This window comes from Hemitrygon akajei, chromosome 23, assembly GCF_048418815.1.
Source record: "Hemitrygon akajei chromosome 23, sHemAka1.3, whole genome shotgun sequence".
Taxonomy (NCBI): domain Eukaryota; kingdom Metazoa; phylum Chordata; class Chondrichthyes; order Myliobatiformes; family Dasyatidae; genus Hemitrygon; species Hemitrygon akajei.
Genome location: NC_133146.1, coordinates 43,098,175 through 43,116,067, shown reverse-complemented (window position 1 = coordinate 43,116,067; position 17,893 = coordinate 43,098,175). Strand labels below are relative to the sequence as shown.

At 38.7% G+C, this 17,893-nt stretch overlaps 1 protein-coding gene across 2 annotated transcripts in view; it reads left to right on the top strand.

The window, feature by feature from the left end:
* Window positions 1-17,893, top strand: part of inpp5a (inositol polyphosphate-5-phosphatase A) — a 483,620-nt gene that overhangs the window by 328,004 nt on the left and 137,723 nt on the right. The gene's annotated exons all lie outside the window — the stretch shown is intronic.

The following is a 17,893-nucleotide window of genomic DNA, read 5'->3' as shown; positions in this document are numbered from 1 at the left end:
TGGGCAGGTGAGGAGAAGAGAAGGATTGAGTGAGTAATCAGAATAGGGAATGGAAAAAAGAAAGAAGGAGAGAGGGGGGCAGAAATTACCAAGAGTTGGCTTCGATGGGAACTGCTAGTAGTTAACTGTCCCCACTCAATTACTTACCAGATCACACAAAGCTGCTGTTAATCTGGGGCTTGCTGAGTGGCAGATACAAGGATTTTTGTCTCTTCTCTTCTATATCACCGGATATCACGTGGAGTCCAGCACTGAACTGAGAACTCTTGCCTCTCCAATACAACATCAGTCAGGCATAGGCTGGGATCAGGGATCGTACTCAGTTGAGTAATTGTTTAGCCTGGAGGTTTAATGAAAAAAGTTTAGGTTTACTTATTTATTTCTAAATAGATTTATCTTTATTTTAAATTATTTTAATAGATTTTGTGCCTCAAGTTTAGCCATTCTTCCAGAGAGGTTTAAATCTTTAGAAAAGTCCAGAAGCTTTGACTTTCTTTTCCACTTTGAGGAACCAAAGCTGCATGGAGAGTCATTGAAAACATGAGATGAAGAGTCTTTGAAAGTGATCCATAGGATGTGGGAACAGTTCAGTGATGGGCAAGTGAAATTGAGTGAAGATATCTGTCATTGGTATGAGTCATGAGGTTCCTGTACCTTCTTCCTGATGGCAGCAGCAAGAAGAGAGCATGACCAAGGGGGGTGGGGGTCCTTGATGATGGATGCTCAGTGGTGGAGAGTGCTTTACCCAGGATCTTCCAACAAATGCCATTAGTGTTTCCATACCAGGCCCCGGTGCAACCAGTGAATATACTCTCCACCACGTGTCTACAGAAGTTTGTCAAAGTTTTAGATGTCATGCCAAACCTTTGCAAAATCCTAAGGAAGTAGAGGCACTGCCATGCATTACAATTCCCTGCTGGGCCGAGGACAGATCCTCTGAAATGATAACACATGGAATTTAAAGTTGCTGACCCTCTCCACCTCTGGTTTCCTCCTCCTGGTCAGCTCCTTGGTCTTGCTGACATTGAGTGAGAGGTCGTTGTTAAGGTACCACTCAGCCAGATTTCCAGTCTTTCTCTTATATGCTCATTCATCGCCACCTTGGATTCAACAAACTTGTGGTCTCGTCAACGAACTTAAATATGGCATTGGAGCTGTGCTTAGCCACCACAGTCGTAAGTATAAAGTGAGTAGAGCAGGGAGCTAAACACACAGCAATGTGGAGATGTTGTTTCCAATCTGAAGTGATTGGGGTCTGCAAGTGAAGAAATCAAGGATCCAATTATACAAGGAGGTATTGAGGCAAAGGTCTTGAAGCTTATTATTAGTCCTGAGCAGATGATAGTATTTAATGGTGAGCTGTAGTCGATAAAAAGCATCCTAATATATACATCTTTGCTGTCCAGATGTTTCAGGGTTGAGTAAAGAGCCAATGAAATACCATCTGCTGTGGACCTTTTGTGCCAGTAGGCAAATTGGAGCAGATCAAAGTCACCTCTCAGGCAGGAATTGATGTGTTTCATTGCCAACCTCTCAAAAAACTTCATCACAGTGGATATAGGTGCTACTGGGTGATAGTCATTAAGGCAGGGTTACCATGTGCTTCCTAGATACCAATATAATTGAAGCCTGCTTGAAGCAGGTGAGTACTGCAGACTGCTGAACCATGACTAAGCAGAAAATTTTGGGATCCAATCCAAAAGATAGCTTTAGATGCAGTGGTCTTGGCTGAAATGTCAGCAAATGTAAGATAATCATTTACTCTCATAATTGTCAAAGTATATGTTGATATTTAAAATGAAAATTTAAAAAAAGCCGAAAATGCTCAACCAGTCTGGCAGCATTTGTAGAGCAAGAGTTATGGTTAGTATTTCAAGCTAGTGGCCTTTCATCAGAACCAAGCAGAAATTTGGGGTGTTCTACAATGCTTAAGAGCCAATAATAAATGTGCCTGTGTGTATCAGGGTTCTTGCTAATGTAATGTAACAAAATAGAGTAACGATGTTTGCCAGAAACTTGAAAGATTTCCTGGCAAACATCATTTACTTCATTTTTAGCATCTGACTTTACTGACATGTTATTTTTGTGCTATTTCTGAAACTAACCATAGTCCCAATAGATATGCACTGGCTTGCTTACACTGATGCTGTGTTTGTGCTTTAAGTTTAGGCTGAACGCCATGTCATGATATGCCCTGACATAGAAATAATCTGTAGTGAGATTCCTTGGAAAATGTTGCCCTTGGCTCATTTTGCATCAAAATCAGTTTCTGTTGTAGTGAGGGCCAAGTTTTTTGGCTCTGTAATGATGCTGAATGTACAAACGGTAATTTGAGTGCACCATGGGAATAATATTTGCTTTCTGAGTGCAGACATTTTTTTTCATGATATGAAAGGATATCCTCCATCCCATTGAACCTGTTGGTTGTCAGAGCAATCCATTGCAGTCCCTCACGTATCCTGCAAAACATACTTTCTAACTTGGCCGTGAACTCCACCTTGTTTCTTCACTTGGGGTAATTTAGAGTGGCCAGTGTCCAGCACATCTTTGGGATATGTGAGGAAAGTGGATCATCCATTGGAGGAAAACCAATGGAAATCTATGTTATCACAGGGAGACCATGAAAACGTAACATTCAGCATTGGGGCCAAAGTTGGACTTGGGTTGCTGAAGCTTTGGGGCAGCACCAACCTTCCCAACACCACTATCTGACTCCAGTTCATCAAATTGGTCTCACTGAGATCAAAACTGGCAAAGGGTGCAACTGGGTAGATCATCATACACAAGGTGAAGATGAAAGTCTCCTCTGAAAATGTTTTTTTCTAGAAATGAGTGCAGAGTTCATCAGCTTCATTCATTTGGAAGACTAGCTACAGAATGCTGGCAGGTTGAGAACTGATGTCTGCGTCTGGGATCAAACACTCACTTATTCACTTGCACATATAGCACAGGCAGGCTGCATTTCAAATGGAGCATTCAGTTGCACCTTATGTTATTGGATCACTTATTAAATGCAATGTTCCTCAAGATACCTTAAGAAAAAGAAAGAAATATTGAATGTAGAGTCATTACAAACCTAATATAATCAATAAGGGGTAAATAGCACCTGGTCAAAAGTTCAAAGTAAATTTATTATCAAAGTACATATACATCACCATATAAAACTCTGAGATCTGTTTTCTTGCAGGCATATACAGTAAATCCAAAAAAAAAATAGAATCAAAGAAAGACGGCACCCAACAGGATGGAGAACCAACCAATGTGCAAAAGACAATGAACTGTGCAAATACAAAAGAAAGTTAGATATATAAGTTAATAAATAAATATATAAACAAGAAAGCAAGCAATAAATATTGAGGACATGAGACAAAGAGTCCTTGAAAGTGAGCCTGTAGATTGTGGGCAAGTTCAGTGATGGTACGAGTGGTTGAATGAAGCTATCCCCTCTGGTTCAAAGCCTGAAGCTGGAGGTGAGGGTTCTGAGGCTCCTGTACCTTCTTCCTAATGGCAGCAGCAAGAAGAGAGGAGGATGTGGGTGGTGAGGGACCCTGATGATGCAGCTTTCCCGTGACAGCATTCTGGGTAGATGTGCTGAATGAAGGGGAGGGCTTTACCCGTGATGGATCCACTACTTTTTGTAGGATTTTCTGATCCACAAGTATCTGCTAAGCAAGCACATTTTAATTACCACATAATCCATTAAGGAATTCTATAGATACATATTTGTTTAAATACAGAAATCACCATCACGTGGAATGATTGAGGTGACTGGTTTTGAAGCATTTAATGGGAGGAAGAACAAGCTTAGGATGGGAAAAAAAACTGAAGGATGTGTTGAAAGAGTGAGATGTAATAAGCTAAGAGGATGTTTAAATGCAGACACAAATTTTCTGGATCAAGTGCCCAAATTCTGTGCTGTAAACCATAGATATATGCTCAAAACACTAAAACCACACCATTGTGGAGTGCACTGGAGTGCCCTATGAAGCAAACTTCAGAAGATGAAGATAAGATTTGGATACCATCAGTTTGCGTGTACGGGTGGGGGGGGGGGTTAAATACCTTGTGAATTATTAGAACTAGGAGTGAATGATGATTTGTGTAGGCACATGTAATTTGGAGACTCTGAGGGTGGTACTGAACTGAAGCCAAGAAATGTCATTGCTATGTTACTTTGGTTGAGATGGGTTAAAGGAAATACATTTTTAGTAATGAAAATCAAAAGCTGCAGATGCTGGATATCTGAAATTAAAACAGAAACTGCTCAGCAAGTCAGGCGGCATCTGTGAGAAGAGAAACAAGAGTTAATGTTTCAAGTCAGATGTGCTTTGTCAGAACTGGAATTTTTCTTAGAATGGCCGTAGCATTGTCAAGATAGCTATGGAAGAGTATAGGCTTGTTTGCTAAAATAGACATGGAGAGATCCAGAAAGGAAAAGGAAATATCAGAGATGAGCCATATGAAGATGACACCTCTTTGGAAAATGACAGTAAACACAATTATGTTTTAGAGTTTTGATTAACAGTCACTGACATTAAGCATTAACTCTATTTATTTTTCCACAGATGCTTTCTGGCCTACTGAGCATTTCCATCATTTTCTGTTTTTATTTAGCATAAACTTATAGATAGCATGTTATGATCTCAGAATATCTCAGAGCATTTATCCAGCCATGTGTAGAGCCAGAGCAGTAGGGCTGACTGGATAACAGAGTAACAGTGATAGAGGGGCAATAATTTTGTCTGATCAGGAGAGAATGCTGAAAGATAAAATGTCATTGTTGCAGACATATAGAGTGGAAAGGTTACATTAGACAAGGTAACAAATTCAGGCACTTTAGAAGAAATGGGAGTACAGACCACTGCTATTTTGTTGGAAAGGACTGATGTATGCAATGCTATATTTCAGAAAGGGCAGAACAGCAGTAGTTTAAAAGGCAATGTAAAAAACGTGGGGAAAGAGCACTGTTGAGATAATCAGGGTGCATGCAGGCTAGACATGATGTGGACTGATCAAGGCCAGAGTTGAAATCATTGTTTACTGGCATGGACAAAATGGGCTGAATGGTATTCTGTGTACTTTGAACTTTAAACTATGTTGTAATTATTCTCTGAGTTATGAAGGGAATCAAGAGAGCAAAGAATGAGCTCAGGTCACTGAGTCTGAGTCAGTACAAGTGACCATGGAGAACGGAGGAAAGGCAGAAAAGAAAATTTAGAAACTGTTGATTTAATTAATTTAACATAAGAGAAAATCCCTGAGTATTTCACAGTGTGAGTGTGGTTGAGAATGGAAGGGGTGAAGTACCAAATGCACAAATCCTCTTCTACCCAGAGTGATTTAAATTAAAATTAGTTTGCAAAAAAGAGGAAACAAAGGACATATTTAACATTGCGTGGTGATGATATCTTACCAGTGGAACTAGTAAAATGGAAGACTAATTATTGCCATCCATTCTCAGTTAAAAGCACCCATTCAAGTCAATTCATAAAATTGTGTTGAGTGCTCTATGACATGACAAATATGAGAAAGATTAAAAGGTGCTTTGTTAGTAAATAGCAGTAAATAATTCACATGATAATTTGCACACTGATAAAAATATGCTTTGGGGTTATTTTTAAATCTTGAACATTTTAAACATGAAATTTATCATTTAAGCCATAATGTAATCACAGTAATGAGGTTGGATGAGTTCAGTTTTGGTAAATAAGTTAGCTTGACATTAATTTAGGCAGCTGGCCTTCCCTCGTGCTCGTGCCAATCAGATGTGAATCATTGTCCATTAATTTGCACAATCTGCCTTGGTATTTTAGCATAGAGATGGGTCACTACTAACTCTATACACTATTATATTGCTTGCATTAAACTGAACAAGGAAGATAATTATGCAACGGAAAATACTATTTTAAATCTGTGCTAGAATGTTACTCTTTAAATGGCATTTAGTTACAGATTAGACAACAAAACCATAATATAATGTTTATATGTTTAAACCCTGAACTTTGGCTAAACAAAGGCATGATTTCATTCTGTGTGACATTTTTAGTTTTGGGACATATCAAATCAATTTGTGCAGCTGTTTGAATCGGCTACTATTAATTACATGCGCAGATGTGTTGAACATCACCTGATATATCTAATGCTATTAATTTAATGTATCAACAGATTTAGAAATAAGCACTAATTGAGCATTTCTGCTTGATAAGTACTTACCCATTTTGTTTGTTTTTATTTTTCTCGTCTGGTCTGCTGGATACTAAATGACTCCTGTTTTATTCCCGGCAGCATTAGAATGACTTAAGGTTAACTTCTGGTATAATTTCAATGATCTTTTGATTATTGTAGAGTGACAGAGTACAGAAGGAAACCAGTTAGGCTCTGGTGCCTTTACCCAAATCAATTATCAACGATCCTTGAATTAAAATGTCTTGAAATATCCCAGAATGACATTGGTGATCCTCATAGTTGAGAGCATCCAACTAATTTAGCAACAGTAATTTCAGTAATTTTATTTCTAGAATTGTTTTATGATATAAAGAGCTCAGAGATTTGCCTTCTGGTGGAGATTTGCCTACAACCTTCTGCAGTAGAGGAAGATGGGATGCAAGTTGGTATTCTAAAAATGGTCAGTTGGAAGGTCGTAGATCAACCAGTCTGGATCAGTGGGAAGGAACTTGATCATTTGCATTACGTGGAACAAGACTATGAGGAGGAAGCCACCCCTCACACTGGTCCCTCCGTTATGTTTCTTTAGCAGTTTGAGACCTGACATTTAGAGTTATCAAAGGAATTCTGCCATATAAATCCTTGCAAGGTTCAATGTTGATAGAATCATTTTTTGGAGACAATTATAAACCCTAACCCTGGGGTACTGATTGATCCCAGGGAGTTCATCTTTCACAGCCCACTGATTTCCGAAAAGAACTTTGAAAAATTCAAATCGTGTTACTTTACTTGGTTAAGCCTTTGGCTCCCTCTTTTGGAGAAGTGGAGTGGGCTTCCACAATCCAGATGACCAAATGACGATGCAAATGGAGGCATGAAGTCCTTCAGCCTGATTCAAGGTAACGTTCAATCAAGAGTGGCAGTGAGTTGCCTTCATAATATATGGGCAATGAGATCACAAAAGAAACTCTTCTACTGGCTGGTGACAGACTTACTTCCCTAATAACTCTGGTTGTTGCAGGCCTAACATTTAAGTCCCAGGACATCACTGAGGGCCCAATTGTCTTCGGCTCATTCCTCAATTATGTTCTGTCTAATGAAAATTCATAAATCATTATGCAGTGTTTAGCTTATAGTTGCTCTAAAGCCATTCCCTTGGCAAATGAATGATCCGGACGACAGTCAGGCATCTGCTGATATATTGTCAGTTACATTGTGACACGTAAATGTTCACTGGTGATCTTTTCAACAAGACAAAATCAGGTACCTTCCTTTCATATTTTATGACATTATCAATATTACATTTCCTCTCATTACATTCCCAGGGGTGACCAATGACCAGGAATTTAATAGGACTTTAAGACATAGGAACAGAATTAAGCCATTTGGCCCATCAAATCTGCTCTGCATTTCAATCATGGCTGATCTGTTTTCCTCCCCCCTGTAACCATTGATACCCTTACTAATAAAGAACCTATTAACTCCTGCTTTAAGTATATCCAATGACTCGGTCATCTGTAGCAATGAATTCTACAGATTCGCCACCCTGTAGCTAAAGAAATACCTCCTTGTCTCCGTTCTAAAGCAACATCTTTTTATTCTGAGGCTGTGCCCTCTAGTCCCAGACTCCCCCACTATAGGGAACATTCTGTCCACATCCACTTTCAATGTTCAGGTAGGTTTCAATGAAATCCTCCCTCATTCTTCTAAACTTTAGGAATTATAGGCTGAAATATCCTCATATGTTAGCCCTTTTATTTCTGAGATCTTTCTCATATAAAACTCCTCTGGACCGTCTCCAATGTCAGCATACCTTTTCCTAAATATGGGAACTATTGATTAAATGAGGTACATAACTGGACAGTAACTGCAGTATTTATCACCCAAAGTATGCACCCAAACAGTCTGACAAGGCTTTTTCTACAGCTCCTCCCAAACCCATGACCTCTGCCACTGGCAAAGAGAAATGCAGGGAAGCACCACTGTAACAAGTTCCATTTCCAAGTTACATTCATCCTGACTGTTACTTCCTCGTCATTGGGAACCCTGAGACTCCCCAACACGTGAACATTGTTAGAGTACCTTCATCGCATGGACTGCAGCTGGGATCGCCAATGGCCAGCTCCTGAGGTCAGTCACAAATGGTGACAGAGGTGTCCTTGTCATAAATTCAAATGGAAAATATGATCCAACCATAGGAATTGGAATGGTCTCAAGCCTAGTGAAGTTAGTAGGCAGAAATCTCCATGTTGTTGCATTAGTATGACAGAATTCCAGAGATCTTTTTTTGAACTGGGAGACATCTTCAATTTGGTGTAAGGGCTGTTTGAATTGAAGTTGTATTTCCTGTGTCTCCCCATGATGGATCTTGCTGTTAGCTGAGCTTGGCTGAATTACCTAGTTTACCACGCCTGTGAATGGTGCACTAGGTGTGATGGTTCTTCCTCCTCACATGAATTTAGAACTTTTTTTCAATGTGTACTACTTGATGTTCCCACTGTTAATTAAGCCTTGCAATTTTATTATGTATTGAAATCATTACATTCCCTTGAGATGCCTCCTTGATCTCCCTCACATTCACGCCTATGTTTAATAATAGATATGAACACTTGTCAGAGTCGATGGCACTTCCTCCTTTGTCTCTTTCTCTTGTTTACTTTGTTCAGTGAAATCAATCCTGCTGTGTTGCTGTTTAATTTGATATGACTTCTCTCAGCAAAGCAATAGAAAAGATGAATTGAGACATTGCATGGAACATTATCAATCAAACTTGTAAGCATTAGTTATTACTCACAGTGCATTTTGACATTAGCCTTCTGTAACCTTTGTCTCCTTGTTGATGTTCTATAGAGGTTTTACCCCATATACCTGATGTATTTATGCTGATGCTGTTTACACAGGTTGTTTAAAAGGTCAGTAAGAGCTTTCTTTAGCTTAAGCCCTGCTTTAAATGTGACATTGCATATGAAATGTCTAAAGCCAGTGTATCATCCTGTGCTTACAAAAGATTAATGAGACCTTAATCAAAAAATACCTGGTTATTTATGTGTATTGTTATCCATTTACTAATATACAACTGTATGAATTTAAAAACATATCTTTAGCAACCACTATGATTTGATTCATCAAGAAAGGCCAAAGGAATAACATCCCTGGACAATTTCTCATTTATGTATACTGTTAGTAGATTTCCTAGAGATTAATACCAGGTGTGGACTAAAAGAAATATGCAATTTTGAGGTGAATTTCTGGAAAAATTGTCAGCATTTTGGACCAAGATGAAGCCAGTCCTGATGAAGGTTTTTTAGCCTGAAATGTCAACTGTTTGCTCCCACCTATAGATGCTGCCTGACCTGCTGAGCTCCTTCAGCGTAGTGTGTGTTGCTTTAGGTTTCCAACATCTGCAGTACCTCCTGTGTCTTGGAAAAAGTGCATCTTTGTGAAAACTACTGAAATGCATTAAGATATAGAGCATATGCAGAATGTATGTTATTGTTCTGGATTTTGAAATTGTAGTAGAGCTAAAACTGTCAGCATCTGCCACCTTAACTCTGTAAAAGAAGCAGCAACTTTGGAATCTCTGAACATGAGAAGGGTGATGGTGAAATCACAAAGGTGGTCTAAGCATTCAGTCTCTGCAGTGAGCTGTGCTGTTCTCCATCCAAATAAAGGAGATTTGTTGAAACTGAGGAAAATTTCAAATATGTGCAAACTGGTGTCACTGTTAAATATCCTGAACATTTCACAATTCATTGTTTGGTGTCACAGTAATGTCTTAATATCGTAGTAGTATCAAGTTCACATGACATCATGAGGGCAATTAGCTGAATCAACAGGCAGGACTTCCCAAGTGTGAGGCTTTTCAGGTCCTAAAGAGAACAACTTTACAAAGTAGTAAGGACTCTTTAGGAACCTTTTGGACTTTCCCTCCCACCTCACTTCCCAAAAAAGTTTAAATTTTATGTATGTGGAATGTAATTTGATCAAATAAGTACATCAAAATGGATTTTTTATGGCAACACAAACTGAGTGGGATGAAGAGACTGTTCACTGTCACATGACACCGTCAGTATTGATAGAAGAAGTACTTAAAGACAGACTTGTGTATGGACTTGGAGACTTAACTGTGTAAGATAGATTGCTTTCAGAAACTAACTTGACCTCAGAGAAAACCAGTGGCATGGAGCAAGAAGAATATTTTAGTTGGTCGTCAGGATAAGTGCAGTACCTAAAACTAAGTAAATCTCCATGGCTAACAGTGATGGGCTGCAACTGGAATTTAAGGGAACTCTATGATCAAAGAAAAATTATGAGAGGGAAAGCAAGTTTTACAGGAGAAAACTTTACCCTGATTTAATTTTCGCAAGAGCCAAAAGGCAAATACACCTACCTGGAAAATAATCATTTATATGGAATGGGGTAGCCAGAACAAGGAGAAAGTGCTTGTTTAAAAATTAGAAATTTTTTCCCATCAATGAGGTCAATGCTTACAGTATGAATGCTTATGAGTATATTACATTTAGCTGTGATTCAGGCAATTGCTTGACATTTCAAATAGATACAAAATTAGAACATAATTTAGTTTTACTTCACGTCCATGTAGAAGTACGTAATAATTTTAAGCTTGCTAGAGTGGAGCTGTTTAAACCTGCAATTGTAACCTATGGTAAAGCTGGTCTTCCAGTTTGGGGCAGACACCACTGTTACATCAGTGTAGTGAGATGAATGTCAATTGGACAGGCAGTTTGATTCTAAAACCTCTTTGAATGGAAAGCCAAGTATGATGATAATGATTTACTTAATCAAAACATCTGATGGGGGGGGGTCACCAGATATGTGTTAAAAGATTATTACCCAGTAAATAAGGAGTACTTATTACAGAAGTATTCTTAAGTGATGGAAGTAGGCAACTTACGGCGGAGTACCGAATCAAGTTTGATGAAACAGTATGGGATCGAATACATTTTGCCTCTCCCAAGCTGCTTGTGGCTTTAAGACGCAGGCTGAAAGAAACACAGGATGAAACTGTGAGACAAGATCATTCTCATTCTGCAACTGCAATAACCACTAAGATTTACTCAATGATAGCAATGTTGAAGAAAGTTGGGTCATTATGCACACATCTAGATCCTAAAGGTTTGAATAAAACTTCTGAAAGAGCTGATAGCCTCATGCCTACAAGACGCTGAAATTCTTTACAATTCAGGATATTTGAAATGGGTTTTGGGCAAATGAGTTTAGATTACAATTTCTCATACTTAACTACTTTGAAAGTACCATTTGAGAGGTATTGTTGGAAGTATTTGCAATCAATAGTATATTAAAAGCTTTCCAGAGAAAATGCACAAAATGGTTGAAGACTTCAACAAGTCAAAGTCATTGCTGGGGCCTTTGTGGCCATGGAGTTCAGAGCTGGAATTAGCAAACCAAAGGCAATGTAAACGTGCAGTGAGTGTGGAATAGTGCAAAGTGAAACTCTGGGGGCAAGAACTTATGCTTATTGGATACTTGGTAAAGCAGTCCCCACTGAAAAAAGTGGCAGAGATCCAGTGTTAGTTGGGATTGGGATTTGCTCCATATCTAGGTTTCACCCTCATCGATCATATTTGGCAAGGCTGCTCAGAGATATAAAATAGAAAGATGCATAGTGGTTCTGGGAAGACTTCCAAGAATTGGTGCTGAAAAGTATGAACTAGCTTGTTAGATAGCAAGAATGATGCAGAATGGACAATTGTTGCATAGGCATCAAGGGCATTGATAGTATTGGAGATGAGATACAAACAAAGTGAGAAGGAGCTCTTGCAATGTTTTTGTTTACCCGTGGTAAATTTGAACTGTATAACTATGGATAAGCAATGACGAGCAGTGAAGTAGGCCACTGACTGTTGGAAACACTGTTGTTCCACCTCTAAATTTTGCATGCAACACTTAAGGGAATGCTCCTGTGCTAATAACTTGTTCCTCTTTTAAAATTGTACAAACAAATGTGGTAAAATGATATTAGCATATACATTGATTCCAAGCATAATTGTATCAATGATTTATCAGCTAGATGATACTAATCACTGTAAAATGCATTCAGTTGGAAGTGCAAGTCCAAAACAGCAGAATCTTATAGCGGTAGATAAGCTAGCTCAGAGGCAGATATAGCTGTGAGTTGTTAACAAGTATGCTCTAAGGTCACATCAGAGATGTCTGAGTGCCTCTAAGTCTTCACTCTGATTACTGAGATGAACTATCTGTACAAGGAAATCTGGTATTCAGAAGATGGTAGCTCATGGGCCCAGTTCTCTGATGGAAAGTACCTTTGTCATTCAATATGTTAGCTTTGAATGTGGTTTTGTAGAATCCAAGACTAACTCAAATGGCTGGTAATTACAGTTATTCAAAGTGTAGTGTTTGGCACCCTGACATATGCCAGGTAAGAAAATATCATTTAATCACCACTTTGTAGGTTCATGCTGGGCATAGGTCAGTGCTGATCTGTGAGAGTAATATGGCCATTCTCGTTGTGGTGTGATTATTACAATTGCTTTGTTGATGTGACTAGAATTTCTTCAATTACTATGAGCAGATGCTTTGAAAGAAATTTACATCACCTTTGCTAGATTTAGAATACCAGAAAACCTGATTATTAATAATGGACTGCAGTTTACATCCAGAGAATTTGCAGTGTTGTCTATGAAATGGAGTTTTTGATATGTGATGTCATCACCTTTGTACTCACAATCATAAGTTACATCTGAGAATATTGTCAGAGCAGTTAAGCTTTTCACAAAATACAAGAGTTATGGTAAATATATATTTTTTAAATTTGTTGGACTGATGCAACACATGCGGTAAAGTACTAGAATCTAGTATTGCACAGAGACTAATGGACTGTAGTAGCACGGCACGGTAGTGTAGTGGTTAGCACAACACTTTACAGCACCAATGACCCGGGTTCAATTCCCTCCGCTGCCTGTAAGGAGTTTGTATGTTCTCTCTGTGACCGCGTGGGTTTCCTCCAGGTTCTCAGTTCTGGTTGCCTCACTACAGGAAGAATGCAGAGGAGATTTACAAGGATGTTGCCTGGATTGGGGAGCATGCCTTATGAGAAGGCCTTATAGGTTATGTAAACTCAGCCTTTTCTCCTTGGAGCAAAGGAGGATGAGATTGAGGTTGTACACCTGATTGAGGTGTACAAGATGATGAGAGGCATTGATCGTGTGGATAGTCAGAGGCCTTTTCCCAGGGCTGAAATGGTTGCCACAAGAGAACACAGGTTTAAGGTGCTGGGGTATAGGTAGAGAGGAGATGTCAGGGGTAAGTTTTTTACGCAGAGAGTGGTGAGTGTGTGGAATGGGCTGCCGGCAACGGCGGTGAAGGGGGATATGATAGGGTCTTTTAAGAGACTTTTGGATAGATACATGGAGCTTAGAAAAATAAAGGGCTATAGGGAAGCCTAGTAATTTCTGAGGTAGGGACATGTTCGACACAACTTTGTGAGCCAAAGGGCCTGTATTGTGCTGTAGGTTTTCTATATTTTTATGTTTCTCTGGTTTCCTCCCACAGACTAAGGACCCACTGGTTAGAAGGTCAATTGGTCATTGTAAATTGTCCTGCAATTAGGCTAGGATTAAATTGGGGTACTGCTGTGTGACACAGCTCAAGAGGCCAGAAAGGCCTGTTGCTCAACAAATAAAATAAACAAATAAGCAATGATCCGACTGCAGACACTCCACTCTGAAAAGTCTCATACACCAGCATAAGAAACCAGCTGATATTGACGATTGTTCTAAATAGTTCTCCAGCAACTCCAGCTCTCCAGTAGCTGAAGCAACTACAATAACATCAATAGCTACTGTTGCCGCAAGTCACTGACTTTAGATGTGTTAGACAACATTAGGTGCCAGCCCACTGGAAGGAATATGTGCTATTATAGAAGTTGTCAGTTTGCTTCAATTAAAAGTAAAGGTATCACTTTAAGCAAAAAAAAAAGATAAGATGAACAAAAACGATATCAGAGATCTATGAGATTACCTGAGTAGATTCATTTATTTACATAATTGCAAAGAAATCTTGGATATATCTCTGCACGTGAAACAGAAAAAAACAAAGCAGTCTACAAAAATGTTTGTCTCTTTTAATGCGGTTGTTCTATTTTACTTAAATAAAAGTCAAGTTCTCTTTTGTAACAAATCTTGACTATGCGTATAAATTAAAGAGGAATCAATACAGTTGCAGATGTATGGTGAACCATTAATTACTTTGCCACTGGTCACTGTACGTACATGAGAAAAGTGAGAACAATGGTCCTCTAATAAACTTACGGTATCGAATCCATCCCTTTTCATTCTATTCAGGCACTTCTTAAAATCGATAATCTTTGGGCAGAACGTGATGATCGTAAGCAATGAATGGTTTAAGTAAATCTATTTTCCTTTATTCATTCATGAAGTCCAGCACTTATTGCATCCCCAATTACTTTTCGCTTGCTAGGACATCTTAGAGGGTAACTGAGAATCAAACACTTTGACATGGATATAGATTCACGTGTTATTCCGACTGGTTAAGAATGATAGATTTCCTGTACTTCTCCTAATGATGCTGTTTTACTCCAGTGCCTTAGTTTCACGGCCACCATTACTGATTCAGTCTTTTACTTATTTAAATGCATTTAAATTTCCCAGCCCCTAAGCCATTTCTTCTCATCTCAAATTTAACCATTCTACTGTCGTCAACTTCAGCTCTGAAGTTTGGATTTCATGAAACTCTGCATCTTCACTTCATTTCCATCTTTCCTTATCACTATCTCTGCAACCAAGCTTTGGGTTATCTGTCCTAATATCAATCTTCTGTGACTTGGCTTGAACTTCATTTTGACAACAGCCGGTGAAGTAGCTTGGTATGTTTTACTATATGACTGGAGGAATACAAATGGGAGCTGGTACAATTGCATTAATCTTCGTGGCGTGCAGTATTTGGCTATGTTGGTCATTGAGGTACTTGGCTTGTTAGTGACTGCCCAGCATTAAATGGACATATTTGACATCAGATCAACTTAGATTTCTTTCCTTCTGTCTGCGTCATCCTTTGAAGATTGCTTATTGGATCTTGTGCAAAATGTACAGGGGGGAGATTAGAGGTTAAGATACATGCATGAAAGACTGCCGCTGGAAGTGGAAGTTTCAATTGAAGGAGCACTGGTCTCAGAAAATTAAGGAAAGATGCTGCTGGATCTTATGGATTCCAACTGACCGAGTTGGCTGATACGTGGAATAGCTGGAGTGGTGGCTTTGACTTTGCTTCATTTCACAAATGCCCTCAGTGACCACTTTATTAGGTACACCTGTACACCTGCTCGTTAGTACAAATATCTAATCAGCCAATCGTGTAGCAGCAACTCAATGCATGAAAACGTTCAGGCACGGTCAAGATCGTTTTCCAGACCAAACACTAGATTGGGGGAAAAATGTGATCTTAGTGACTTTGGTTGTGGAATGATTGTTGGTGCCAGATGGGGTGGTTTGGGAAACTCGGAAACCGCTGATATCCTGGGATTTTCACACACAGCATTCTCTAGAGCTTACAGAGGTATAAAATACTGCGGTATAAAAATATCTTAATGAGAGGGTTCAGAGGAGAATGGCCAGACTGTTTCAAGCTGACAGGAAGGTGACAATAACTCAGATAACTAGCCATTACAATAGCGGAGTGCAGAAGAGCATCACGTCAGACTTTGAATAGGATGGGCTGCAGCAGCAGAAGACCACAAACAGAATGAAAGGTAAATCTCCAAGTGCGCTGAATAACAACTTGACTGAAATGAAGCAGCTTGCATCAGTAAAGTGAAATTATCAATTGTTACAAGACAACTGAGGCAACATCCTAGAAAAATCCTAGAAGATGACATTCAAGGTGCCATATTAAAATGCACATTAATGATAGATGGATAATCATATAAATATATATAAAAGAACTTTGGTATATTAGCTCTTACTAAGTGGTATTTTCAAACTGTCCAAGTTTGGGAATAAAGTAAAATCCCAAGAAGTAATAAATTTTCCAGAGTAGCAGGGGTTCTCAAAAATATAGTCAAAATGGATGAAGAGTTATAGCAACACTGAGTGTGACAAATGAGGTTAAAGCAGTTATAAGAAAAGGTCTTAGCCCAGTCAGTATGTGTAGAGCAAAGGAGAACAAGGAGCAGAAAATAGTGGTATATATAGATAGAGTTAGACAGCACATAAATCAGGCTATTAGAGGAGCTTGTGCCAATGATAATGCAGTTGTACTGAAGGAAACTTTAATCTTATAGAGTCTCCATAAACCAAATTGTCGGAACTTCTTTGGAGGATGATTTCACAAAATGCTGTTTTCTGGAACAAAATACTGAGCAGTCAGTTGACAACCAATTTTGATACAACTGTGTGAAGAATAATTATAATATAATAGGATTTTTATTAAGAATAAAATGGCTATGGAGACTTGAGATGCAAGTTGACCAAAGTGCATTGGGAAATTAGATTAAAGGACAAAATGGTTGATGAGCAATGGCAAACACTTAAAGAAATAACTCATAATTCTCCTTAGATATTCCTTTGAGAAATCAAAACTCCATTAGAAAAATGACTAACTTCAAAAGCTAAAAATAGTTTTTGACTGAAAGGCAAGGTTTGCAAAGGAATGGCAAAGAAGGCGATAAAGAGGATAAAAGGGAATTGTTGGTAAAAATATGAAAGCAGGTTATAACAGCTTTTGTAAATATCTGAAAAAGAGGTAAACAAAGTTAAGCTTATAGAATGAAGGAGTAAATTAGAGACAAAGAGGAGAAATTGTAGTTGAGGATAACTAAATCACAGACACCTTTGTGAAACAAATATCTTGCTGTTTAAGGTCATCTGATGAGTAAGAATCACACAGAATAGGCCACATTCTTTGTTGAAGAATAATAGGTGATCTCAGTGAGACATGTATGACTTTTAGAGAGCTTATTTGAGTAAACATTGAATCTGTTTCCCCGGCAAGAGAATCTAGCCTTGTGAGCCATGGTCTCTCAATATCCTGAATCTGAGATGGCAAGTTATTTCTCCATTCACAAGGTTATCGATATTTGGAGCTCTCTACTGCATAAGACTATAGATGCTCAAATGTTCATGATCATTAAAATCATTAATGATTAGAGGATTGCTGGGCACTAAAATTGAAGACAGTGATACAGGGGTTCAGAAACAGAATTGGGTTTAATGTCAATTGCATGTATCATGTGTTGTTTTGTGACAGCAATACATTGCTATAAGGTACATAATAATAAAAGTTATAAATTACTATAAGTATATATAAAAATGTCAATTATATTAAGCAGTGCAAAAAGAGGGGGAAAATACTGAGGTAGTGTTTGTGTTCATTGGCCAGTCGGAGATCGGTTGGTAGAGGGAAGAAGCTGTTCCTGAAACAGCTCCTTCAGCTCCTGTACCTCCTCCTTGATGGCAGCAATGAGAAGAGGGCATGTCCTGGGTGATGGGCTCCTTAGTGATGGATGTCACCTTTCAGAGAGATCATCTTTTGAAGGTGTCCTCGATGCTGGGGAAGCTACTGCCCATGATGGAGCTGACTGAGTTTACAACTTTCTGCAGCTTTTTCCGATCCTTTACAGTGGCCTCTCAAGACCAAATGGTGACACAACCAGTTGGAATGTTCTCCTCTGGTACATCTGAGAATGTAGAAATCGGCTCTGATTGTAATG